General features: G+C 37.8%; 1 pseudogene; it reads left to right on the top strand.

Annotated features, from left to right (window-relative positions):
* The first annotated feature begins 1,141 nt into the window (after positions 1–1,141).
* Positions 1,142–26,757, top strand: LOC116516317 (annotated as a pseudogene).
* The last annotated feature ends 474 nt before the right edge of the window (positions 26,758–27,231 follow it).

Genomic DNA, 27,231 nt, shown 5'->3' on the forward strand with positions numbered 1-27,231 from the left:
TCGCTTCAAGAGAGCTCATTGAGTAACTCATTTTTAAGATGACTGAAAGAGAAAGCTTTTCCTCCTTTTTTCTATTATGGGAGAAGAATTTAGAAATTTAGATCAGATTCAGCACCAAACTGAGATAAGAAAAGCATTAAAATAAGACTATATTTGCTGAAGTATGCTTATATTGTAATACTGGTTTATCATTTATCCTCCCCTCAAACAGAAAGGTGAAATTCAGCATAAGATGTGGCTTCAACTACTTTTATAGCTCTTCCCCCAACAACTTTGCATTTTAATTAGTTTGGTCTCATTGAAGAAGAAGAGTTCTGGTGATGGTAAGGGCAGAAATTCTGAAAGAAAACAAGCTGGTCACCAAAGAGAGTTTCAAAAGTTCATATATCTTCTTGTTTCTAAATGAAGAGAAGGTTGTTTTGCCTTTCTCCTCTTGGAATGAAGCTGCTTTTCTACTGTGGCTTCTCTTTCTCCCAAAATTGCCTAACAGTGCAGAAGGAGAATTAACTCTAACCCTAAGGGGAAATAAATGTTTTTGAGTTCTCTACAAAGGAAGAAATCTATTATGGCATAGAGGGTTTTTTCCCCTGTAGTGAAGTCAGGGGTACCTTAGGTGAATGCATTGACATGGATTCAGTCTATCCCAAAATAACATCATTTTTCAGACTCTACTAGTCAGTTCATTGAGCTCATTGACTGGCAACCAGCACTAAATGCGAGCAATATTGAAAGGATCCTATATTGCTGAAAAAGTGCCTCTTACTCACAGAATACTATGAAAACCAATTCTTAGCATTTAAGACCCCATGCCCAAGAGGCCCCAAATTTATTTGTATTAACATGTGAGCCATGGACAGCATTGATATGCGCATTTAATCCTCTCCTGTTGGCTTTTGCTTTAAGTGATGCTGTCAAAGAAGCTTCCAGATGTCATTGTTGGAGTGACAAGCACTAAGCCAGTTGGAAAACTGCCCTCCCGTCATATGGTTACAAGTTAGAATTTGGGCAAATCCTTTAGCAAACACTTTCATATATAAGGGCATGAATGAAGCTGAAGACCATGCTTCTCACAATCAATAGGAGAAGAGGTCAGGTTGACTTGGAAGCAGAAGGAGATTTCCTGTCCATTCAGGCTCCAAAAATGATCCAAGCTCTCTTGGTAACTATATGCTTAGCGGTTTTTCCATATCAAGGTAAGATGTTTTCTTTGGTTTCCTTCTTCAAATTCTTACTGCTAAAAGTCTATGGCACCCACAAGTTTCTATGGTTTTTCTTTTGATACTTAACCAAAATTTGCTCCACTTCAGCTTCGACAGACTGAGCAAAAGAGTTCTTGCTCCCAAGGATCACATCTGTTGTAAAGTTTTAATCGATGGTTTCTGGTATTTGTTAAATTTTGTCAAGATAATAGGCCCTAAAGAAAGAAGAGTCCTAATATCCTCAGAAGAAAATCATGTTCAATTTGAAGAAAAGGTTTTCCAATAATGTGAGTAAAAAAAAAAGTATTACAATAGTGCTATTTTGTTAAAGAGAGTCTTCAAACTGTACCCAAAGTAATATGATACTTATTTTCTCAATACAAGATTTTAAGGTATCTTAAATTATTTCTTCCCTCCTTTCCTTTACTCTGCGGAAATCCAGGGAGGGTCCTCTCTAAATGCTTCCCATGTTCTCATTCTTTCTATTATTTCTCCCTCCCTCTCCCTCTCCCGCTCCCTCTCTAAAACATCCAATACTGGAGCACCCAAAATTTCTGAAGGCAAGATGTTCCACTGGTTAGTTGTCCTCACTGTTAGGAAGTTTCTCCTTAATTCCAGGTTGCTTCTCTCTTTGATTACTTTACAACTATTTTTCTTGTTCTGCCTTCCTGTGGTTTGGGAATAATTTGACCTCCTCTTCCTTGTGTCAGCCCCTCAAATACTGGAATAATGCTATCATGTCCCCCCCCCCCCCCAGTCTTTCTTTTTCTAGACTACCCAAAACCAAATCCTGCAGCCATTCTTTAGAGGTTTTAATGTAAAACTTTGCATTTCTCCACATTTTGTTGGATAGAGCCCTTTAATCGTTTAACAAATTTTGGTCTCAGTTGTGATCATATATTTATAAAGTTTGTTAAAGATCAAATAGGTGACTCTAAATTCTTCAATTTTGGTCTAATTCTGAAATCACTGAATTTGATTATGTAGATGCTAGCTAGCCCAGCAATAATTATGATGCTATGGCTATTTCTGAAACTGAAAGAAAGGAAAATCAACCAAACCATTAGGATGGCAGTAAAATAGCAGTTCAACTGGAATGAATTCTTAATAAGCTGCATTTGCATAACAAACTTAGTTTGCTGAGCTTTTTGACTAATGGATATGCTAAACCATAATGTAATATGGTTTACTGAATTGTGTGAATCAGACTATTGTAATTTATAATTTCTCATGTTATCCTTATCACTCAGTGTACAAACTTGCATATTCAGTGAGATTTATTTATTTATTTTTCTGATTATTCAACTCCAAAATCTTTCTTTTGTACCTGCCCAAATCAATTTCTCTAGATAGTCTCCCAGCGGTCAAACATCATTCAGCCAACTTGCATACCGAAAGAAAACCTGGATTTGTGTGATCTCTTCCACTAGAAAAAGATTCCATTCTTCACTGATAATTGAGTAACAACTGAGTTGTGATGTGAGAATGTAGAATAACATCCCAAGTAATGCAAACCTTTCTTCTTCTTCTCTCCTCCCCCCTTACAAAGGAAGCTCTATAATCCTGGAATCTGGGAATGTAAATGATTATGAAGTAGTGTATCCACAAAAAGTCCCTGCATTGCCCAAAGGAGGAGTTCAGAATGCTGAGCCAGAGGTAAGAAAGGGATCTCAGCAAATTACTTCTTGCCAGCCAACAAAGTTTTTGTATTACTTTGTTGCCATGGAATGATTACCTGGAATTTTGCATTACAATCAATGTGCCTGATAAATTAATTAATTAATTCATTTATTCATTCAACAAATTTATATGGCTGCCCAATTCACACAAAATTGAGGCGGCTCCTGGTAACAGCACAGAAGTTGCTAATATTAATAGGTTACTATATCAAATAAAATATTGGGAACATCCAGCCATACTGTATAGAGAAGAGGGATCAAGCAGGGAATTAGCCTTGAGTTATTTCTTAGCTGCAATAGATCTCTCTCATCTCTTTTCTCTCTCCCTCTGCAATAAATCTTATCTATCTGTTCTGAAGAGAAGGGGAAGTTGTATTTTTAGGTGAAGATAGTATAGCAGGTATAGCTCAAGGTTAGGACTAAGAACCAGATTCAAGATCATCACTGGATGACTTTCGAGTCAGTCTCTCTGTCCCCGCCTAACTTCATTGACCAAAAATGTTCAATTGGAGAATGAGATCTTGAACTTATGCAGGAATGTTTAATTTAACTTAAGATTTTATAGTACCCTTCAAGCACTAGATGAAATACTCTAAATCAAATAAATAATTTGGCTACAGGTCTCCATTTGGCACAGGTATAGAGTTGTTAAGAGGGTACACATTACATTCGCCTATTAAAAAAAAATCTGAACTCTTTGCATTTCAGACCAAGTATGAAGATACAATGCAATATGAATTTAAAGTGAATGGAGAGCCAGTGGTCCTTCACCTAGAAAGAAATAAGTATGTTAACTCAGAAGTTCTCTTAACTGTACTAGAACTATATAGAAAATGTATATTCTCAGACATAATCCAAGAGAAATAATAACTGTATTGCTTTGTTTGGGAAACTATAACTAAATTAAATTTTATACTATAGGACAGTGGTGGCTGCGAACCCTCAGCAGCCCACCCCTGGTTGGAAGGAACCTTAAATGCCTTCTAGTCCAACCCCCTGCTTAGTAGGAGACCTCCAGTGATAGAACACCCACAATTTCTCAAGGCAAGCCATTCCACCAATTAATTGTTCTCATTGTCAGGAAATTTCTCTTAATTCTAGTTTGGATTTGTCATATGTAAATAAACTACTAACACTGCTAAAAGAATGTGTATCATTTTCATTACCCCAAAACATCACCATTGAAAATAGTATGGCTGTCACTGTACTGTAAACATTGGAAGTCTCTGAAGTCCTAGTGCAATTTAATATTAGTATTAAGTCCGAGATACATAGCTGGTGCATTGAGAGTGACTGCCTGGCTTTGATTTTACAATGCATTTTACTTTTGAGCATGCTGTATCCAAAAGATTTTACTTTGCCTCTAGATGACTGAGAATCTCCATAGACCATGCTATATGTGCCTCTAAATGTATATTGCCTTTATTGTTAAGTACAGGCTATAAATAAATTCCCCTCTATATGGGCATTTCTGTGTCACTTTATCTTGTACCATTGGAAAGATTTCATACTAAATTCTAATGTGTGCTTTAGAAAGTCTAGTGCCCCCTTTTGTTTTGTTTAAATATGAAGGCTATCCAGATTTCAAGAGCAGCATCTGAATGATCACGTTTTGGCATGGAAGCCAAGCAGGGATAGAAGTGGAAGACTAGCAAGGAACATGTAGATTGGAAAAAGAGAAGGCAATGCCAGAAGGCATAATTGTGACACTAGGAATGGAAAGTGACGCCATATATTGGTTAAAAACTTCAAGGCACATGCTTCTGTATGAAGCTTCAAAGGATCAATTTCTTTGAGGACACTTCATTTTACTCTTAAGTAAATAGAGCTATGCAGCTTCCTTTATAGACAAAGCAGTTTCATCAAATTGTTCATAGACCAGAAGAATAAAAAGAAGAGGCAATAAAAATGTCTTCTCCTGGTCATCATACCACCTCTTCACCTTGATGAAGAGAATTGCACAGCTTCCTTGGTGCAAATCTCTTCCTCGGGTGAATCTAGTATGTTCAGCGCTCCTCTTAAATAGGTGTCCTCTTCAGATTGAAATTCCTGCTCCTTTCCTTTGAATCAAACAATATAGACTTAAAATACCATAGTTGTAGACTTACTATAAAATTATGTCTGTCCTCTTAATTCCTGACATAGATATTCCTCTTTTTTCATTCTTTCCAGAGGACTTTTTCCAAAGATTACACTGAGACTCATTATTCCCCTGAAGGCAGAGAAATTACAACAAGCCCTCCAGTTGAGGTAATATCCAGAGTGTCTTACTTTTAGGAAATAAACTGAGAGGAATATTTGAGCACAATATTCCAAATATATAAGACCTGACCAGGCTACTCAAACAACGTCTGTAAATCCATAAAGTATCTTTTACTGAAATATTCATATAAGGATGTGTTCTAGCCCAGGCCTCTACTATATATATACGAACACAGATTTGGCTGTCTGCCATGACTAAGGAGGCAAATAAGCAACCCTTTGACTGGGAGTCCAGAAAGCTATCTCTATAAAGTACGGGTTAAACTCATGAAATTCTCCCAATTCATTCTCTAAACGGCTGGAAGAGTAAACTGTTGTTTCCTGCAAATTCCCCTCCCATCACCCCACCTATAAGCTCTCCGGGGGAGGCAATCAGTAGCCACCTGTTCCTATTTCCTTCTGTGAGCCTTTTTCCAAAGCTGCTCTCTCCTCTCAGCCCTTTGCATATGTACGTCAGGGACAGTCTTCCTCTGTTCTTCCTCACTGCTCCCTGACTCAGAGGCCTCTCTAGTCCCTGCTCAGACTCCGAACACTCCCCAGAGTCTTCCTCAGCCTCCAGGGCAGTCCCATAGTGTTCATCACTGTCAGATTCCACCAACAGCTCAGCCGGCCGCTGTTGGGCCACAACAGGATGTATGGATTGTTAAACCCAGTTTGTTTATTCATTGAATTAGTAGGACAAGATTCAATCAACCAGTTCTTTCCTACTAGTTAAAAGCAAACATTTTGGGAGTGAGTTTCACTAATAGATTTATTATGAGAACATCAGGTTTATAAGATCTGCATTTTGATTTTTAAAGCAGATTACTGTGATAAATTTAGAATCATTTCTTTGTAATACTAAAAATGAGAGAAATTCACTTTGCTCCTATACAGGAATTCATTTCAAATCTCTCATATTAAAGGACCCAGAATGTGGATCCACCAGCTGCAGAAATATTAACATTAACATACTCAGTTAGTTTACTTTATTGTCATTGCACCTAGAATGAAATGCCATCTTCAGTGTACATTATAACCACAAAAATAAAATACAGATACACTCTCTTTACATTCTATACAATTGAATTGAAAACCCTTGATATTGCATTAATATTGCACTATACAGTAGAATTAAATATAGTTACTGCTCTGAGATAGAAGCTGTTTTTCAACCTATTTATCCTTGTTTTATTATCTTGTACCCTCCGCACATGATAATAGTTCAAAAAAGGGTGTCCAGGATGCATATTTAAGAATGTTTTGAACTTTCTTAAGGCAGTGGGAGCTATAAAGTGCTTCCAAAGAGGGGACAAGACAATCAATGATCCTCTGGGCAATGATGTTAACCCACTGGAGCACTGTTTTATCTGTCATTGGACAATTGGATAACCATACACAGGTGTAGTAATCATAATGCTGTCTATGGTGCAGCAGTAGAAGGTCACCAGCACTTTTTCATTCAGTTATTGTTTCCTGAGAAGTCTCAACTATTATAATCTCTGCTGGGCCTTTTTGACCAGTGCTTCATTAGTCCTTGGCTTCTCCAGCCCCCCCCCCTCAAATTGATTTAAAAGTGTATCCTCTGTCTTCAAAAATAATCTACTTCTGGCTTAGCATCTTCAAAGTTCGTACAAATTGTTCCTACTGAGTGTGTAAACAGAAATCTCCTGACTTTGATGTCTACATGGACCCTGCTTCCAGATGCTAGGAATTACATCTCTGTGTAAATTTCTGAAAGCTTTCATTATGCAGCTCAAGGGAATAACAATTAATTTGTATCATTAGTAATTGTGGAATTTTTAATACTTTATGGTATGATTTCAGAATGTAGGACAATCATCAAGTCTGAAAGTTTGTTCAGCAAATCCTGTGGTTTATCACTAGAGTTGATCTCCAAGGAGACAAGTTTGATGGAGAAAAAGGCTTGTAATTTCAACAACACATTCTCTATTTGTGTGTTGGTTTCCGCCCAAAGTTCTTAGCATTTTATCATCAATGGGTCTCCCCCTGCAGAGTGACTTGCTTTTATGGAGAGTTGTGTTTAGCCTATGTTTCATTTTGGAACAATCATTGTTGAGCAGGTCTTTTGTCCCCTCAAATCAAAATGTTCTGAATAATTGCTTTCTTACTATTTTCATTCATGTGGTGAATACATTGGAACCGCACTTCTGTTCATCAAATCATACTACAAACAAGCTTTAAGCAATGTAGTCCTCTTGCCTTCACACAGGATCACTGCTATTATCATGGACACCTCCAGAATGAAGCTGACTCAATTGCTGTCATCAGTGCATGCAATGGCTTGAAGTAAGATAGTCTCTTCTCTTTTATTTATTTTGTTAAAAATACTCCTCTTGGAGATCTCATAATTAAATAGAAGGACATCAGTTATTCATGCAAATAGTTGGGTTTGATCTAAGATCTCTGCAGAATTTAGAAAGACTTTGGTTGAATACCAAGAATTGCTGCTGCCAGTCAATAGAGACACTAGGGAGCGAAATCAGGTTTGTATAAAGGAGCTGCCAAGCCTATATCTTCTTTGTATATAGGAGGTAATGTTACAGGTAGAGAACATAAGTAAGCTTCACATTGCAAACCCTTGCTAGAATGTACTGTATACAGGAAGAGGCAAGCAGACTTTTCCAGTTCTACCCAGAAACACTTCCTTGAGTCATTCTGCACACCTTCTCCAACCAGCTAGATATCTTAGCTACATAAAGACCCCACAATTCAAAATCATTAGTCAGATTTAATGTTGTCCCACAGCTGTTATTGAAGGAAGACATTAAAAGATCCCCTTTGTACAGAGACTATGTCCATACAGTGGCGGAATAAATGAAATGATGGAACATAAGATAGTAACAACAGAGTAATAAGGAAGAACAGAATGATAGAATATTAGAATTGGAAGGGACCGTAGATGTCTTCTAGTCCAACCTCCTGCTCAACTACAAGACCTATATCATTCTGGAAAATGGCTGTTATCTCTTTTTAAAAACCAATGGTGATGAACATCTACATCGTCTGAAGATAACCTTTTCACTGGTTAATTATTCAAACTGTGAGGAAATTTCTCCTTCAATTATTGTTTTTGTCCTGCCTTCAGATATTTTGGAGAATAGATTGTCACCCTCTTAGTCCCAATATTCTTTTCTATTAGTTCTCCATCTGTGACCACCCTTTTATATTGTTTTACAGAGGACATTTCAAGCATCAAGGGGAGACATACCTTATTGAACCCTTGAAGCTTTCTGACAGTGAAGCCCATGCAGTCTACAAATCTGAAAATATAGAAAAGGAGGATGAGAGCCCCAAAATCTGTGGGGTAACCCAGACTACTTGGAAATCGGATGAGCCCATCAAAATGACCTCTCAGTTAAATCTTACTCCTGAAGTAGTCTTATATTAAAATCTCATGTATCTAACATAGTTAGATAACAGGGATTCATTTACTTGTTTCTCAAATGTAAAGTAAAAGAAAAATTCTTGGGATGTGTGTGATTGGATAGAATTCATAAAGGAGGAGCCCCCATTTCTAAATTCTTTATCCTCAACAAGTTGTGGTTGTGGTATATTCCTTATGTTTAATTGATCATTAATTGGTCCTTTATCTTGATGTTCTAGTCCTCAATGTCTGCTCATGGTAACGTTAGAGTCAAACTGGATTTGTGCAGCAGAGTTAAGAAAGTGAATGTCAGACAGCAAGGAGAGAATGTGCATTCTAGAATTGGCAATTTAGCCTTGCAGTTCTGTATGCTGAAAAAACATGAATACACTTTACTAGGGAAAGAAGCAAGTAATATACCCTCACACATGCAGATCTTAGCAAAAGGTTCTTCTCTTAATTTTAGGCCTTTTAGTGATGAATTCAATAAAATGCTGGAGGGAAGGGCTCTTTCCCAGGAAAATAAACAGCAGATTAGCAATGAGTCCTGGGATTGCAAAAAGAAGCTCAGAATGGATCCTCCCTAAAACTTTCACAGGATGTATCCAATGGTTACAAAGAGTTGTACTTAGTCTGGCAAAATTCCTGTGTATAGGAGAGCAGCAATAAAGAAACTACTCTGAGCAATTAACCATTTTGTGATTGTTGCTTGCACCTGAGAAGTCGAAAACAATACTCGAGTAATCATTTTAAAATTACATCAAAAGAAGATATAAATCTTTGAATAGAGTGAATCAGTGAGTCAGAATATCATCTATTCTCCCCTCATTGATGCATAATGTGATATCATTGCAGGCAGGGTCTAATTGGTTACATAGCAGGACCACATCATCATATTTCTCATATGATTGGTTGAGATCCTTTGTTTGAGAAAGGGGAGGAAAAGTGAGAAAGTCATTGGAGCATCGTTTTGACAGGCTGAAAAATAGGTCAAAGAAAGCCATTTCTTCACATGCTTATTTTTATTCCTGTTAAATCCTGTTCAGAACTAGGTATTCATATAGAAATTTATCTTTAAATGTTGGATCATAAATTCCAAAAACAAATTAATTGGAAACAAGTGCCACACCATATTAATACAAGAAAGTGATTCATGTCATGACAATTTTAAAAAGGTGATAACTTACTGTATGTTTCTTCTTGAATATCTATTGCATACTGTACTTTTTCCTCAAAAATTTATCAGCATATTCTCTAACCTCAGAGTTCCACAATCTTTCCAGCTTTGCGGACTGGCAGGAGGGAGAAGGGATTGTTCCCATGATCAGCTGGATTATGTGTGCGCCCAGGTCTATTTGTGTGCCAGTGGGCGCAAAAACCCACTTGGGCAAATGGAGCATGCCCATCCATGCTTTCTTGCTGCCCATGCAAGTGGAGATGCCCATGCTCATGCCAATGCTCACCCACCACTTCCACGTAGTGGGCTATGGCCCAGGGGTTGGGGAACCCCTCTCTAAGGGCTAAAATTTAAACAATCTGTCTCTTTATAAATGTCTTCTTCAAAGAGCCAATATTTCTGAAAGGCCAAGTATTTTGACCAATTTGTATAACAAGCAGTTTTCTGATTATCTGATGATGACCAAGATTCTTGTTGGCTGCTGGGAGCAACATGTCTAAACAGCCTTTTGCTTATTGTTTTTTTTTTTTTTTTTTTAGCAAGACAGATACTTGCAGGCCCAAAAATATATTGAGTTTTTCATAGCTGTGGACAACAGAACGGTAAGTAACTGGGATATTATTCCCATTAATTTCTGCCTTTTTTAATGTGGGCATTTTTGAAGACATTAACAAACATCCAAACTGGATTTCTCTAACATGTGCTTCATCATAAACTTTGATATTTCTTTTGTTATTGGACCCAACCAATATTTACAAAGTTAGGAGACATTTGTGTAAATATACTCTAATTTGCACATTTATTTTTATCCCACAATGGTTAAACAGTTATATAGGTTTCTTTGAAACATTCCTGCACTATTTCTATATCCAAATTGCCAACACATAAAAAATAAGATGTCTAGTGGAGAATGCTTTCTGTTACCTTCTCTAAACATGGAAATATGGTATCCAATTTAGGAAAGAATCTCAGTAGGGTGACCAAAGTTTTCTCCCAACCAGGAATAGAGCCCATGTATTCTGCGAAAAGTTAATAATTTTGATATATTAGTGGCACAAATGTAATTAAAAAATCAGCACAAAAGAATTATTGGACTATTTGGATAGAAAGTAATATTTTGTCTAAATCAGCAAATTCAATGATCCTTTCACTGATATGTTCTTTATCTTATTTATTTATCTTATTTATTTATTAGACACATTTATATGCCGCCCAATTCCGAAGGACTCCAGGCGGCTTACAAAAATAAAGAGAAAAAACACATAACGAAACACATAGCGAAAGAAACAGTTTAAAAAACAGCAACAACCTCATACATTCATTCTAATCGGGGCTGGACCTCAACAGTGAGGTCAACAGCCCCAGGCCTGCTGGAACAGCCAAGTTTTACAGCTTTCCTGAAGGCCATGAGAGTAGGTATGGTCCGGATCTCCGGGGTAGCTGGTTCCAGAGAGTCGGAGCAGCCACAGAGAAGGCTCTCCTCCTCCGAGGGGCCACCAGCTGACACTGTCTGGCTGATGGCATCTGAAGGAGGCCCAATCTGTGGGATCTTACTGGCTGCTGGGAGGTATGTGGCAGCAGGCGGTCTCGAAGGTACTCTGGCCCTAAGTCATGTAGGGCTTCAAAGGTGATAACCAACACCTTGAATTGTGTCTGAGACCAATTGGTAGCCAGTGCAGCTCGCGGAGGACAGGTGTAACATGGATGTACCTCTGTGCACCCAATATCACTCGCGCAGTCGCATTCTGAACTAACTGCAGTCTCCGAACGCTTTTCAAGGGTAGCCCCATGTAGCACGCATTACAATAATCCAGCCTTGAGGTGACAAGAGCGTGAGTGACCGTTTGAAGTGCCTCCCGATCCAAATAGGGCCGCAATCTTCCTCCTTCTCTCCCTTCTTCCTATAATTTTAACTTTTTTGTCTTTTTTGCAGTACATGAAATCAACAGAGATTTAACTGCTATAAGAACAAGACTATATGAAATTGTTAACATTATAAATACGGTAAGAAGATATGGAAAAATTATTTCACTTGTTCAATTTAAACTTCTCTCAGGCCCATCCCAGATTTTCATTGTGTTCACATAACACACTTAACCAAGTAAAAAGAACTAGGAGATGGGTTAATTAAGTAACTAAGTTAATAAGCCTCTTATGTGAATACAGCCACTGTGTGAGAGGGTGCAGATCCAAAAGTGTTGCAAGAATTCAGTCAGAACGATGCCTATAGCTGGATTCTTTGAGGGCTGTGGTTAATGGTTCTGAACTTGGACATTAGAAAGAGACAGACAGAGTCAGCCAATTGATTATGAAACTGATCCCTGAGAAGAAACCTGGAGAGAGAAACTTTATTTAAGTTGGATTGTGGTACATAGGATACATTTAAATTGCTAATCCTATTAGCTTTCTTTACATTTTCACTGTTGATGATCTGTTGGATTCAGGGAGACAACAGGAAGTTCGCTGGGTCAAATCTCTCTTTAGTCCTCCTCCTCTTCTGTAACAGATTATAGAGAATAATCAACTGCTTCTTTTATCCTTTGATAATTATTATATTATCCTTATTATTATAAACTTTTATTCCTTACACCTGAAAATTAGTAAACAGAACTTTCAAAAAATATATCACAAATACCATTGACTGGCACTGATGGTTGTTGATACGGGTTGCTGCCAGCGTCCTAGGTGTCAAGCAAGTACCTTCTTAAAATACATGATGTTCCTAGTTGCACAGTTTTTTTCAGTTCCGCTGGTGTTATTGCAAGCAGTCTGCCATTTCTTTATGTATTTTGTAAAGTTCTCAGATACGGTACCAAGTGCCCTGATGACCATGGGTATCACTGTTACATGTGACATGTGATATGTGACATGTTACATATCAACCAAGTATCCTTTTAAATTTATGTTGTTCCAAGTTGTTGTTGTTATATTATTATGGGGTTAATCTTTGGTGAGATTCACAGCCTTTGGGGCTGGTTGGTAGCTCAACTGCTCGAGTCTCAACCAAGGAACTAGTAACTGTTAAGGTAAGGTCGAAGGATATAAGCTGTTCCAAGTAAGGTGGTTTTTTGTAGAATCAGAATGTTCAAGTCTGATAAATTTAAAATTTCCAAATAGCGAGATAGCCATTTGGGTATTGCTCCAAGGGCTTCAATTACAATTGGGACAACAGACAATTTCTTTTTCCATAGTCGCTCAACTTCAATTTGCAAATCCCAGTACTTTGGGATTTTTTCTTGCTGTTTATCTTCAATTCGTGCATCTCCAAGTATTGCAATGTCTATGAACCATACTTTTTTCTTTTCAACTATTGTTATGTCAGGTGTTGTGGGCCAAGTGCCTGTCAGTCTGGATTCTGAAGTCCTTCAAGATCTTGACTTTCTCATTCTCTAAAACCTTTTCAACCTGATGTTCCCAGTGGTTTTTGCTGTACTCAAGTGCACACTTTTGGCACAATTTCCAGTGAATGGTCTTAGCAACACGGTCATGGCATTGTAGGTAGTCAGTTTGTGAAATTTTCCTGCACCCACTGATCAAGTGGTTGACTGTCTCATCTTCTCTACAGAGGCGACATTTGCTGTTGGTGGTAACATGTTGAATTTTTGCCTTCAGGTAGTTTGTGGCTAAGGCTTGTTCTTGGGCTGCCAAAGTAAAGTCTTCTGTTTCTTTTTCAGTGCTCCTGATCTTAACCAGTTCCAAGTTAGCTTTTGGTCAGCTTTGCCTTCAATACTTTTCAAGTATTGGCTATGCATGGCTTTGTTTTTCCAATTTCCAGCTCAATTCTCAATTACTTCTTTCTTATATTCAGCTTTTGACTTAGTTGTCTTTAAAAGGCCTCCTTTATTTACTTCCTTAATCATTGGTTCTTCACTTTTCTGGACTATTATTATTAATTGTTAATTGTTATTATTATTTTCCCAATATATAGAGTCCTTAGTGCTGTCTGAGCTTGTTGGTTTTCTTGCAGACATTTCATTATCTGACTAAACAACTTTAGAGCACCAAGGAGCATCAAGGACTCCACAATTCAACCTTGAGTTCCAGAAATTCCTCTTCTATTAATGCCTAGATCTTTTTTCCCTTTAACCTGCCCATAGAAGCCAATATCAGTTGCTTTTTAATCTTGAAATGTTTCTCAAGGTTTACTTGTATTTGAGTTTCTGATTGTTGCCATGTCCACCTGACAGATGCTGAGACCTTTGAAAATTTATGTTGCACTGGTTGGCACAGAAATTTGGTCCAACGGAGATAAGATTAAGGTTCAGGAATCAGAGGATGCCACTTTGGACTTATTTGAAAAATGGAGAGAAACAGATTTGCTGCCACGCAAAGGGAATGATAATGCTCAATTACTCACGTACGTCTCATTGTGGGGAAAGGGAGAGGGATGTCTGTGAGTGGAGTATTATGGGAAGATTAGTGCTTGTACAGCTTTTCCACTCTATGCTGTGTACTTTAAACCATATGTGAACTATATCTCTAGGTCAAAGTCAACTGCTTTTTTTAGATGAGAGCTGGTTTTGAGAAGCGGGTCAAATACTCAGCTTGATTTCATTTCACTTGGATTTAAAATTGAAACTCAAATGATTATCCTGCTATGCTTTGCCTGTACTTACACATGCATTTTTAATTTGATTAAGTAATGCTTTGGTTCCCACTCTGCATCAATTAAATGAAGGCTTGCATTACACAACAGATCAACCAAGAATAAAGTAAAATAATAAAATATCCAATCTATTTATAATGCTTAGCAATATACATACATAAATAAATAATACATACATACATACATACATACACACACATATGTACAAACACACACACAAACACACAAGCTGTTTTTAGCTGAAGAGCCACCTTTGTCAATGTCAAATGCCAAAATCACATGGAATGCTGTTACCTGTCTCCCACCAATATGGTGACTATTTGTCTACTCATGTTTATGTGCTAGGTTGGGAAGAGCTGGAGCAATATTCTTTTTTTTTTCTAATTAGCTTCACTCCAGTTTCTAAGGGGTCTTCTAATATGAAGACCATGTCATCTTCAAATGCCTGTAGCTTGTATTTCTCTTTTTAAATTTCCATTCCTTTTATTTCTTTATTTTGTGGAATATTCCTGGCTAACACTTCCAAAGTCAGTATAAATAGCAGCGGCAACAGTGGATATCCCTGTCTAGTGCCTTATTTAATATCAAAGTTCTCTGTTGTGTCCCATTTATCATTACCTTAGTTGATTGTTTATTATATATTACTTTAATAATATTAATAAAACTTTCCCCAAAGTCCATATATTTCAGTTGTAATAACATAAATTGCCAATTAGCGTTGTCAAATACTTTCTGCAAATCTAGAAGCATCAATGCCATTTGTTTTCCAGGGTGCATTTCATAATACTCCAATGTGTGTTTAAAATCATTCTCATATTGTTTTTAATCTGTCCCTTTGGAAGAAATCCATTCTGGCCTAAATGTATAAATTCATATACATTTTTAATTCTCTCTGCTATTATCTAAGCATATGTTTTATAGTCCACATTCAGTAAAGATATTGGCCTATAATTTTTTATCTGCATTAAATCTGAATCATCATTAGGTATGAGAATGCTGTTTGCTTCCATCCATAAGTTTGGTATTTCTGCTTCTAGCAGTACTTCATTATATACTTCCAACATCACTGGGCTTAGTGCCTCTTCTAGTTGTTAAAAATTCTGCCAGTAGCCCATCAGGCCCTGATGTTTTATTTTTCTTTTGTCTTTTAATTATTCTTCTCTCAATTCCTTCATGGCTATTCATTCATTCAACATATCTTTAATTGTGTCTGGTACTTTGGAGAGTTCAGATTGTTCCAAATATTGTTGTATGCTATTTTCCAGAATGTTCTCCTTATTATACAGTTTCTCATAATATTATTTTAATGGGTTTTTTTCCTCCTCATTCTGATAATGAAGATCTCCCCTTCTTTCTTATAGGGGCATTGACTTCAGTGAAGATACTATAGGATATGCTACCATGAGCAGCCTCTGCAATTCAAAGAATTCTGTAGCCATTATTCAGGTTAGTAGAAAGGATACCTGTTACTTATTTATAAACAAGTGAAAACTCATATACGGTCATAACTTCTTTACAAATAAAGTATCTTCTTAGTTCTGATCCAAGTCATTTTATCTTTATTTCAAGATTTGACATTTCCAGGTCCTGCCTCAATTGATGGCATTTTGGCACAATGCATTCTAGACATGTAGATTGAGCTTTTTATATGCCATGAGCTATATATCAGAAGGTGACAATATTTATAATGTTTCTGGAAGAGTCTAACTGTGCTCTGATTGGCAAATAAGCAGGTTACATCAGATTACAACGTTCCCAAATAATGCTTCTGAACAATATTCTTAGCAATCCTAACGACAAACATGAATCACTCTTATTTTCTTACAAGAAATTTAGGATTAGATTGCATATGATTGAATTAATGTGCAGTGAGAAAATGAGGGAATACTAAATCTACTTTTAAAAAAAACTTCAGTATTTTAAGACCCTACAAGAAAATTATATTTATATTTATTGCATTTATTGAGAAACAAAAAAACCTTTTTTTTTGTTCACATAGAAAGAATGGAGAGACATGGCAATAAAAAATACTTATACAACAAAACTCATAAAGTTATCTTTCTTAAGAAGCAGAGTTAGGATACAAGTAATATGAGGTAATTCTAAACTCAATAAGGTCATTTTTATCCAGAAAGAACAACTCATTTGTAAGTCTGTTTAGGGATTCAGCCTTCAATATTCTGTAAATACTAACTCACACAAAAACCACTGCATATTTTGAACAGAAATTGCCTGTAAGTTTTAATAACTAAATGAATGCAGACAACAAATGGATGGATAGGTTTTGATCTTCTCTTGTGCTGTAGCTTCCAGGCTTTAAAGTTTTCTTCTTGGATGTATTTGTGTATGTTCTCAGTCTTGGTGGGTATAAATGCATTCAGAAGAGCTAGCTAGTTGAATTCTGAGATGGTATCCTCAACTCAAAATATTTCACTTAGGCATCATTTTTAAACACTTAGTGTTAATGATAATTGGATTCACTTTCAGTTTCTTGGCAGACTAACAATAAACAAAGTATTCTCTTTTCCTTAGGATCATACCAGAGAAACAAGTTTTATGGCGAATACAATGGCCCATGAGTTGGGTCATAATCTGGGCATTGGTCATGACACATTTGGCTGTAATTGCTCTCCTAACACATGCATTATGACTTCACACCTAAAGTAAGGATTGAGGAACACTTTTAATGCCTTTCCAATTAAATTATTTTTAAATACTTGCAATTAACTGTGAAATTAAATATAGTGAGGACTTACAAAAATTAAATAGTCAGGGAGTTATAAAAAAGGGAGTTTGGCTCATTTGTGTGTCACTTTACTATGTGTAGTTAAAATGTGTCATATTTAAAAAGGTAAAACTGCTCTCAACAATTGAATAGCCATCATTCAGTAGCTGTCTCCAAAACACAAGAGTTTAAAGAAACAGAATAGGAAGCATAGCCTAAGAAACAAAATATCTGTGATGGATAACAAAGGAAAGTAGATTAGACATTAAAGACTTTCCTAAAATAGGAAGCAGAAGTGGGGGGGGGGTTTATTTGAACCATGCAACAGCAGAAAGAAAGGGATAAATTACTGTCATTGGGGTTTTCCTGCCTCACACCTTATCTTCTATGTTACATTTCTGCCATATATTGCATTCTTCTGAAACCAACAATATACAGGTAGTCATTGACTTACAACCATTTATTTATCTATCATTTGAAGTAACAATGGCATTGAAATCAGTGACTTATGTCTGGTCTTCACAGTTACAGCCATCACAGCCTCCATTCAGTCACAGAATCAAAATTTAGGTAGTTGGTGACATCAGTATGTATTTATGGGGGTTGTAGCATCCTGCATTCATGTAATCCTCATTTGTGACTTTCCTAGCTCTCTTTCCATATGCAAAGCCAATGGAGCAAGCTGGAGCTCCTTAATGACTGTGTGATTCACTTAACAGAGTGGCAAAACTGGTTGTAATACTGAGCATGACTCACTTAATAACGGGCTTGCTTGGCAATGGAAATTCTGTGGCAGAAAGTCAAGGACTAGAAATATTTTGTCCCAGGTGCATGTTTAGCCTTTACTTCATCAAGAGGGAAAAGGAAAAGAAAAAGGAAGCAAAAAAATTGAAGGAATCTTCTCAGCAATTATCTATTGCAAAACTCCCCATAACTTTTGTGTAAGACTTTTGTGTAGCCTCAGTGAGCATGCCCCCAATTCATCAATTTCTGTTTTTTTCTGCTAAAACACGACAACTTTATTGTCTCATATTTCATGCAATGGCAATGAGGTCAGGAAGTATGGAGAATGCTATGTTGCCTTTCCTGTAGTTACTGAAGGATTTCTGGCCATCATGATTACTTTATATTATTTCTAGACACTTCATGGTGTTTGTACAGAAGACCTTGCTTAGAAAACAATGTTGCTTCAATGAATGCCACGAAATGCTGGTGCAATTTTGACCTTGAAAGAAGACCATCTTGTCTATTTAATGACCACCTGCAGATTGTCTTTGTGTTCTTGTTTTGAGCCCCTAACCTGAGGGCCAATGATATTCCTATTGATTTGTATTAACATTAGGAAGGTGTTTGGGTGGGCTTATGATACTATGTCTGCATCCATTTAAGTACACAGTTTCAGAGGTCAGTGTGACACCACTGATATTATGACCTTTCCAACAAAAGAATTCAACTATGATTAGTTTAAGGCAAATAGAGAGTTAGTATACTTAGCTCTTCATTTGCCTCAAAGTATTCATTGCTATAAAAGTATTCTCTCTCCAAAAGAAGAAAAGAAAAACAAATTTCCACTGTTTCCCCTTAAATTTATATTATTGTCCTTCCACAGAGAGGCTGACTAAAAATGAAAATGAAAGGCAGCCCATTCAAACTCAAGAAGAAGCTCAATCAACTAATATCCCATGGAGCTCTCACTGAAAATTTATTTGGTTAAAAAAGAAAAGAAATTGGTGGAAATAAAACTGAGAGAGCATAATCTGGGAGTAAGATCAAGGGAACAAATAGTTCTCTTACCCATTTTGTTAGTTTTAGAGAAAAGAATCACTAACAAATCACTGTTAGCTTTAGAGAAAAAAATCACTGTTTTCTTCATTAGTCATCCTTTTCCATCTTATATGTTTTTGCAATGAATTCTGTTCCTAGTTCAAATATGGATGATGTCCTAATCTTATTTTGTTTCATCTCTACAGTGAAGAACCTGCATATTACTTCAGCTCTTGTAGTGTTGAGCAATACAAGAAGTATCTAACTTCAAAACTCCCAGAATGCATTCTCAACAAACCCTTGAAAACAGATATTGAGGCACCTGCAGTTTGTGGAAATTACTTTGTGGAGGTGGAGAAGAATGTGACTGTGGCTCTCCTGAGGTAAGTTTTTTTTAAATCAACAAGAGTGATTTCAAAATTTTCTCCATGGAAAATCATCCAGCTATCTAAGTGGTTTGAGCCATGCAATAGGTTGGTTTCTGAATGGCATAGGTTTATGTGCTTTATGTACATGCATGAATGCTGTGGCTTCTTGGATTTGAGGAACCAGTCATGGAGGAATAAAGAACTGGTATCTCACTAACAATTGGGGAAGACAGCATATTTTTAAACATGGGTGATTTAGCTCTCCAACAAAATTCTTCCCTACTGAAAACCCTACTTTATTGACATGGACAGATTATCTGTCCCACTATTTTCTTGAACTACTTCCTCCTAGAATTTATGATCTTTAATCTATGCTCTGATCCCTAATAATATTTTTATAGGAACTGTAATTTATTTAAGTGTTCTCTTTATATTGTTAAATACACATATAATGGTTTGTAAGAATGTCCTTGAGAGAAAAAAGGAGGAGGAAAAGAATACTTGATACTATAAGAAGTAGATTAGCCTGCAGAAGCAATGTGACAATGCAAACATCTCAAGAGGAACAAGCTCCACTCATTCTCTTCGTCCATAAAGATGAGAGGGTAGAAATATACTTTCAGTATTTAAAGATTCTCCTACTGTAACCTTACAATAAAGGTAGTGTTCATATTCATGGTTGATGCTTCTTCTCTGGACTACCTCTAAGGCTGGGATGAAGATTACAAAATCCCTCATAATAAGAAAGGAATGGGGGCTCAATTGGGAGATGAGGATATTTTTATTTGTTTTACATTTTTCATATATGAAATATCCAGTGTTTGTTTCATGTAGATATGCCATCATCGGTTTGCAATAACAAACTGTTTGTGCATTTGCTAGCTTGAACCCATAAGAAGAAACCCATTGCAGAAATATTTTTCCTTTGCAGTTTCCCCTCTTCAAAATAGGACAATTAAAAAAGTCCAGGCTGAGAAGACTATGACATCATTTGATATGTTTTGTTTCTCAGGATTGTCAAAGTACTTGCTGCGATGCTGCAACTTGTGAGCTGAAACCTGGAGCACAGTGTGACTCTGGAGAGTGTTGTGAGCAATGCAGAGTAAGATTGCTTTGTTTTTAACACCAAGAGAGATTTTACCCTGCTCCATATAGCCATATAAAAATGAAATATCTCTTGGCTGTTTACTATGATCAAAACATTTTAACCTCTTCTATCCCCTTTTGCAGCTTATTTGACCCTTATGAACATATCCGCAGGGAAGATAATGTAACAAAATTTCAGCCTTGTTTTCATCGAAAATGCACTCTTTCTGTACATTAAATCTCTGAAAACAATACATTTGTCTTTGATTGACTTTGCATGGAAGTCCAATTTAAATAAGGGTGGCCAATATTTGAGATTGATGCCCTAACTTAGCTCCTTGACTTTTGGAAGGTTCTGGGATGTCTCTGGTAATGCTGTGACATTTTTTCAACTGAGATTTTAGGATGGAATAGGTTAAGACCATGTCTGGAAATAAAATTGCTTCTCTCCCACCCCCTCCTTAAATTCTCTAAAGCTCTAAATTCAGTTATTTTGGTGGCACATTTCTGGAGGCGCTGCAGTTCATGAAGAGAGAGGTGCAATTCCCTCATTCCTTCCATATGGGATCCCAGTTGACTCTGCAATGAACTTTTTTGGAGCAGAGGGCCAAAATCACTTTGTTCCTTCCATTTTTCCATCACAAGCCCAGATTCATAAGGAAGAGAGAAATTTTTCAGCACCACAGAAAATTCTGTGAATGCTTCTTCCCATGTAAGGAAATAAAAATATATCACAAGAAGTTCATCAATTAAACTTTGGCTGCTTTTTTCATGGCAGCCCAATTGATTTTCACTTCATGGTCAGCCAATATGTGAGTCTTGTGTTTCAGGAATCGGGCCTTTCATTGCAATCATTTTCCCTAGCAAAGAAGACAGGCTGCAACTGTCTTCTAGGCACATTACCAATTGCAAAATGGCAAATTTTTTGCAAGGGATGCCTTGCTTAGTAATCTTCAAGAACATGAAGAAGAAATTTTGAAATGTGTTTATGATCCTCTGCTGCTAAAGAAATATAGGTGGGAGTATTTCCATTCTCACCCACAGTTTAAGAGTGCAAGAACAGTGTGCCGGCCAGCAAAGAATGAATGTGACGTGCTGATCTCTGCACTGGCCAATCAGCTGAGTGTCCCAAAGAATGGAAAACCATGCCAAAACAACCAAGGTTACTGCTACAATGGGAAATGCCCCACCATGCAGAAACAATGTTTTGTTCAATTAAATAATTCGGCAGGTAAGTCAACCTGAGGATTTCAAAAGTAATTTTATTGAAAAAGACTAAGACAGTCATTCCATAAATCAAAGATTTTATCATTTGTATCCATAGTAAATCATGATTACATATAACAGAGTAAGAAGGAGCCTTGGGGGTCTTCTAGTCCAACTCCCTGCTAAAGTAGAAACCTTATACCATTTCCATCTCGTCTCTAAAAATCTCCAGTGTTGGAGCACCTATGATTTCTAGGGGTTTTGTAAAGAATGGAACAATTTTTCACAGACGAAGTTCTTCTTGGAGGCTTTAGAGCCCAGCCCTTCGGATCTTTTGGTTTAAAAGCTCCAGTCATCCTTTGAGAACATGGCCCAATGATCCAAGATGATGATAGTGTAGTCAAGAAATGACTGGAAAGACTGACTTTGGGGAAAGTATTCTTTTGTGGGTTGTGGATACATTCCCAATTGGACAAGATATGAGCCATCTCAATGAATTCAATGAGAGATAATGTAAATTGACTATGGGACTGTGTGCTCAGAATATTCAAACCCCAGAATCCAAACTTTTCTTTACATTTCGCACAATAATTTAAAAAACAGATCTTGGGGGGATGTTATTCTTGTCCACTCACGACCCCTACTTTCAGACTATTCAACAAAATTTTCAGCATGGTTTTATGTTGAAAAGGAAACTAAAATAAGTTCCTTGTTATATAGGTAGTTTTCAGTAAGCATGGAGATTTATCTTGGCCATAGATCAGTGGTGCAGTGAGGCTTTGCATATAGAAAGCCCAAATAAATGTTTGGGGTCATTAAATAAAGAGTCAGAATTAACAGAATAACTGAGTTGGAAGGAGCCTTGGAGGCTTCTAGCCCAACCCCCTGATCAAGAGGGAAACCATATACCTTTGCCATTCCCTTCTTTAAAAATTTCTAGTGCTAGAGTACCCACCAACCTCTGAAGGCAAGTCTTTCCACTGATTAATTGTTCTGTCAGGAAATTTCTTCATTAGCCTTCAATTCCATAACCATATTTTGCTCCTTTTCTTTGTATTGTTTCTAGAATCTCAACATCTGGTTGTATATTGTGGCGAATAAAACTAGATGTCAATATTGCAATGTGTGTTGCCCAAGCATTATAGAGTGGTACTGACACTTCTCACAATCTTGATTTTATCCCTTTGTTAATGTAGTCTACGACTGTGTTGGATTTTTGGCAGTTGCAACACACTGCTGGTGCATATTTAAGTGATTGTCCACTAGGACTGAAAGATCCCTCTTATAGTTATAGTATTGAGTCAGGTATCACCTAGTCTGTACCTGTGATTTGGTTGTTCTTGCCTAAATATATAACTTTTTTTTTACTTTTTTCACCATTGAATTTATTTTGTTCGATAGGGTCAAGTGTTGAAGTGTCTCAAGATCCTTCTGGATCTTAAGCCTATGTTCTCAAATGATGGCCATTCCTGTCAGCTTATTGTTGTCAGTAAATTTGATGAGTTCCCTTCTATTCCCTTTCTAAATTGTTTATGAAGGGTCAGATGACATGTGATGGTGACTGGGAATCCAAACAGCAAGTCAAACATTGTTCCACTTGCATAATCAATTGATCCATTGCATTTATGGAAGATGTGATTTAGACAATAAACAGGCACTTGTGGGATTGTTTCCATTGCTTTGAAAATGGAAACTCTCAATTCAAACCAAGAGATCTTTATTTTGGTCAGTAAATGATGCAACATTCCAAAGAATTATAATACTTGAATTTTTGCAAGTAGTCCAGCTATATTAAAAGGGCTTATACCCAGGCCTCAAATCAAGAATAACACATGATGATTCTTCCACACTGAGTTCTTTCTTCTTTTATCCCTGTGAACAAAATCTTGTTGGACTAAGAACTCTACTGCCTGCATACAATACTCTGTAAAGTATTAGAGAGGATCTGCCTTTACCCTCTTTCTCTCACATGTAATGCCTGTGCTGTGTGAATTGCCTCTTACTCATCTGGACTGCACCATCTCCCACCCAGGATCCCCCTCCTCACTACATTCCAGCAAAGGGATATTTCTACAACCGTTAAAGTTGGAAAATGAGAATGAGCACACAGAGGAATGAAGCTGCATTCAGATTCCCCCCCAGCCATAGATTTTCTGCATGATCTTCTGCAAGAGGCATAAAAGTAGCTTCAGCTTTTGTGCCCATAAAATCAATAAGGAAATTTAGTATAGAGAATGATTCAGGCATAATGAGATTACATAAATAATGGGTTACAAAATAGTAGCTTTCAAATAAGCAAATATTAACTATAATTTCTTTAATCCTCTGGAATCTCTTAAGTTATTCTTTATCCTGCTGGCATGTTATACATTCATGTATTTGTCTTGGTTTCTCACTCTCTCTTGAAGATGCAAACGTGTCTCCAGATGTATGTTACAATAATATAACCGAGGAGGTATGATTTGGCTACTGCAGAAGGGAAAATGGTGTAAAGATTCCATGTGAACAACAGTAAGCAATCTAAATTATTTCCTTCTATGATGATGATATAATATAGGATAATAAGAAATATTTAGGGGTCCACATCTGCGGGAATAGATTCTGCGCCATCTGGCTAAAACAGTAGAAATGTGAATCAATTCTGATGGCTAATTTTCCTTTGTTTTCCATCTTAGGAAAGTACCTTTGAAAACATTGTGTCAGAATGACAGATAGTTCTTGACTTACAAACCATTTATTAATGACTTCCAAGAAGTGACTTAGAACTTGCCTTTCCACTTACAACTGGCCTCTCAGCCTCCAACGGTCCTTGGATGAAACCGAGTATCTGATTCCTTCCATTTGGATTCAGGCCTGGCTACAGCACGGAAACTGCTTTGGTCGCACTGATCGATGATCTCTGGAGAGCCAGGGATGGGGATCATGCCTCCATCCTAGTGCTCCTCGACCCTCTCAGTGGCCTTCGATACTATCAACCATGGTATCCTTCTGCGGCGGTTGAGGGAGGTGGGAGTGGGAGGCACTGTCCTTCGGTGGTTCTCCTCCTACTCTCGGACAGGTTGCAGTCGGTGTTGGTTGGAGGGCAGAGGTCGACCCCTAGGCCCCATCAAATATGGGTTGCCATAGGGTTCGGTCCTGTCCCCCCTCCTGTTTAACATCTACATGAAGCCACTGGGTGAGATCATTGGCGGCACGGGATAAAATACCACCAATATGCGGACGATACACAGTTGTATCTGTCCGCCCCATGCCAACTCAATGAAGCAGTTGATGTGATGCGTCAGTGCCTGGAGGCTGTTAGGATCTGGATGGGTGTGAACAGCTTGCACTCAATCCCGACAAGACGAGTGGCTTGTGTTTTTTTCCCCTCCCAAAATTGGCCTTGTTTTCCATCTCTCAGGCTGGGGGGTGAAATTATATGCCCCTCAGACAGGGTTCGCAATTTGGGGGTCCTCCTGTACCCACATCTGACTTTAGAACACCATTTGTCGGCTGTAACCAGGGGGACATTTGCCCAGGTTCGCTCTGTGCACCAATTGTATCCCTACCTGGACCAGGAGGCCCTCAGAACAGTCACTCACACCCTTGTGACCTCAAGACTGGGACTACTGTAATGGCTTCTACATGGGGCAGCCCTTGAAGAGCATTCACAGACTTCAACTTGTCCAGAATGTAGCTGCGCGAGCGATTGTGGGTGCACCCCGGTACACCACGTACACCTATCCTCCGCGAGCTGCACTGGCTGCCGATTAGACTCCGGACGTGTTTCAAGGTGCTAGTCCGTAACTTTACAGCTCTACATGGTATCGGACCTGGGTACTTGAGAGACCGCTCCTGCCAATTACCTCCCTTCGACCAATTAGATCCCACAGATTAGGCCTCCTCCGGATACCATCAGCCAGCCAATGTTGACTGGCAACTCCCCGGGGAGGGCCTTTTCTGTCGTTGCCCCGGCCCTCTGGAACGATCTCCCCGTGAGATTCGGACCCTCACCACTCGTCAGGCTTTCCGCAAAAGCCGTTAAGACCTGGCTGTTCCGGCAGGCCTGGGACTGATGAGTTTCCAGCCCCACTTGAATTGCTGATTTTGTTGTGGTTTTAACTTGTCTTTGTGTCTTGTTTTGTTTCGTTTGTTTTTGTATTCCCCCTTCCCTATATCTCTGTTCACCACCCTGAGTCCCCTCCGGGAATAGGGCGGCATACAAGTCTAATAAATGGAATGGAATGGAATTGTTGCAGCATTCCTACAGTCATGTGACCAAAATTTGGGTGCTTGGCTTGGTGCAGTGTCCCAAGATCACATGTTCATTCTTGGGACCTTCCAGCCATCTTCCAATAATCAAAGACAATGGGGGTATCAGATTTCCTTAACAACAATGTTATTTATTTTGCAATTGTAGTGATTCACTTAACAACCATGGCAAAAAGATTATAAAATTGGTGCAGCTCACTTACCAACAGCCTTGTTAGGAAATGGAAATTCCTTCACACATTGTGGTCATAAATCAAGAACTAACGCTATAATCAGCTTTTTCTCTTTGGGCTGACATCACCAGCTTGTTTACCCTGCATAATACTGAGCAAACCCCGGTTTATGTGTTTATGAATTGCATTTAGTCATAAATCATGATTTAGAAATCACAATGGCCAAATTTGCACCAACAATGTTGAACCCCAAACTAAACAATAAGCCAACATTATCTTTAGTCATGTGTATAATCCAGATTCTTCTTTTGGCTCTTACACACTGTAGTGTCAATCTTTAGATTTCAACTCCCATCATCTCCTATCATCAACTGATCAGAGATTATGAGACTTTTAAGCTAGAAATCTGTAAAATCTCCTAAAGTCTCCTAAATCTGCTTTAAAGGGTTTTCCAGGTGGATAACGGATGCATTAGTTGCTCTTAAGATAAAATCCTGAGTCAACCATCTTCATCCTTAAAAACAGGGAAATCACAGTGAGCCGGTTGTAGATGCAGGAAGTGTGATCTCCAAAACACCTTGTGAGATTTTTCAGTTATGTGTCAGGGGAATTACTCCATTGTCTTCAATTACAATGAATTCACTGTTTGCTTTTTTTAGGAATGTAAAGTGTGGCAGGTTATTCTGCAGACATGGAAACGAAAATAGGTGCCGTAAAGATTATAAACCAGAAATGCCAGATGTTGGATTGGTTGAACCTGGAACAAAATGTGGAGATCAAATGGTTAGCAAAAGATTAGCTCTAATCTATGTGCTCAGATTCCAAGGGTTGATCACTACAAATGTCATAATGGATCTTGCTAAAAGCTGGTTTAGATTTTCCAAACTACAGTGAATGTACACAGAAGAAAAGTATTCCCTTTAGATTCTTTGGTTTTCTTATTATTTTGTTTTTCCTTCAAACAGCAGCCACAACAAATGAGGTGAATGTCCAGGGCTGTTTCTTTCTTCTAAGAACAAAGTGCCTGGCCTTTTCAGATGTCTTGTGCTTCTCCCTGGCAAGCACTTTCTGGACAGAGACAGTCCCTGTCTCTTCACTTGTAGGTATCTCCATACAAGGGAAGGTGGAAGAGAAAAAGGAGAAAATCAGGGCAGAGCTGGTTGTGACCCAAAGGTCTACAGTTCAGTGAAGCCACTTAGAAGTGCTGAAGAAATCCCGAAGCTTATTGGAAAGGATCAGGAATCACTTCACCCTGTCTTTTTATACAATGTAGAACCTGAAAGAAATTTGGCTTAGTGCTAAGGAACGACAGAGTTTAGTTGTGAGGAAAGTGCTGTCTTACTCTATTGCAGGGGTGTCAAATTCAAG

The sequence above is a fragment of the Thamnophis elegans genome, chromosome 13, assembly GCF_009769535.1.
Source record: "Thamnophis elegans isolate rThaEle1 chromosome 13, rThaEle1.pri, whole genome shotgun sequence".
Classification (NCBI taxonomy): Eukaryota; Metazoa; Chordata; class Lepidosauria; order Squamata; family Colubridae; genus Thamnophis; species Thamnophis elegans.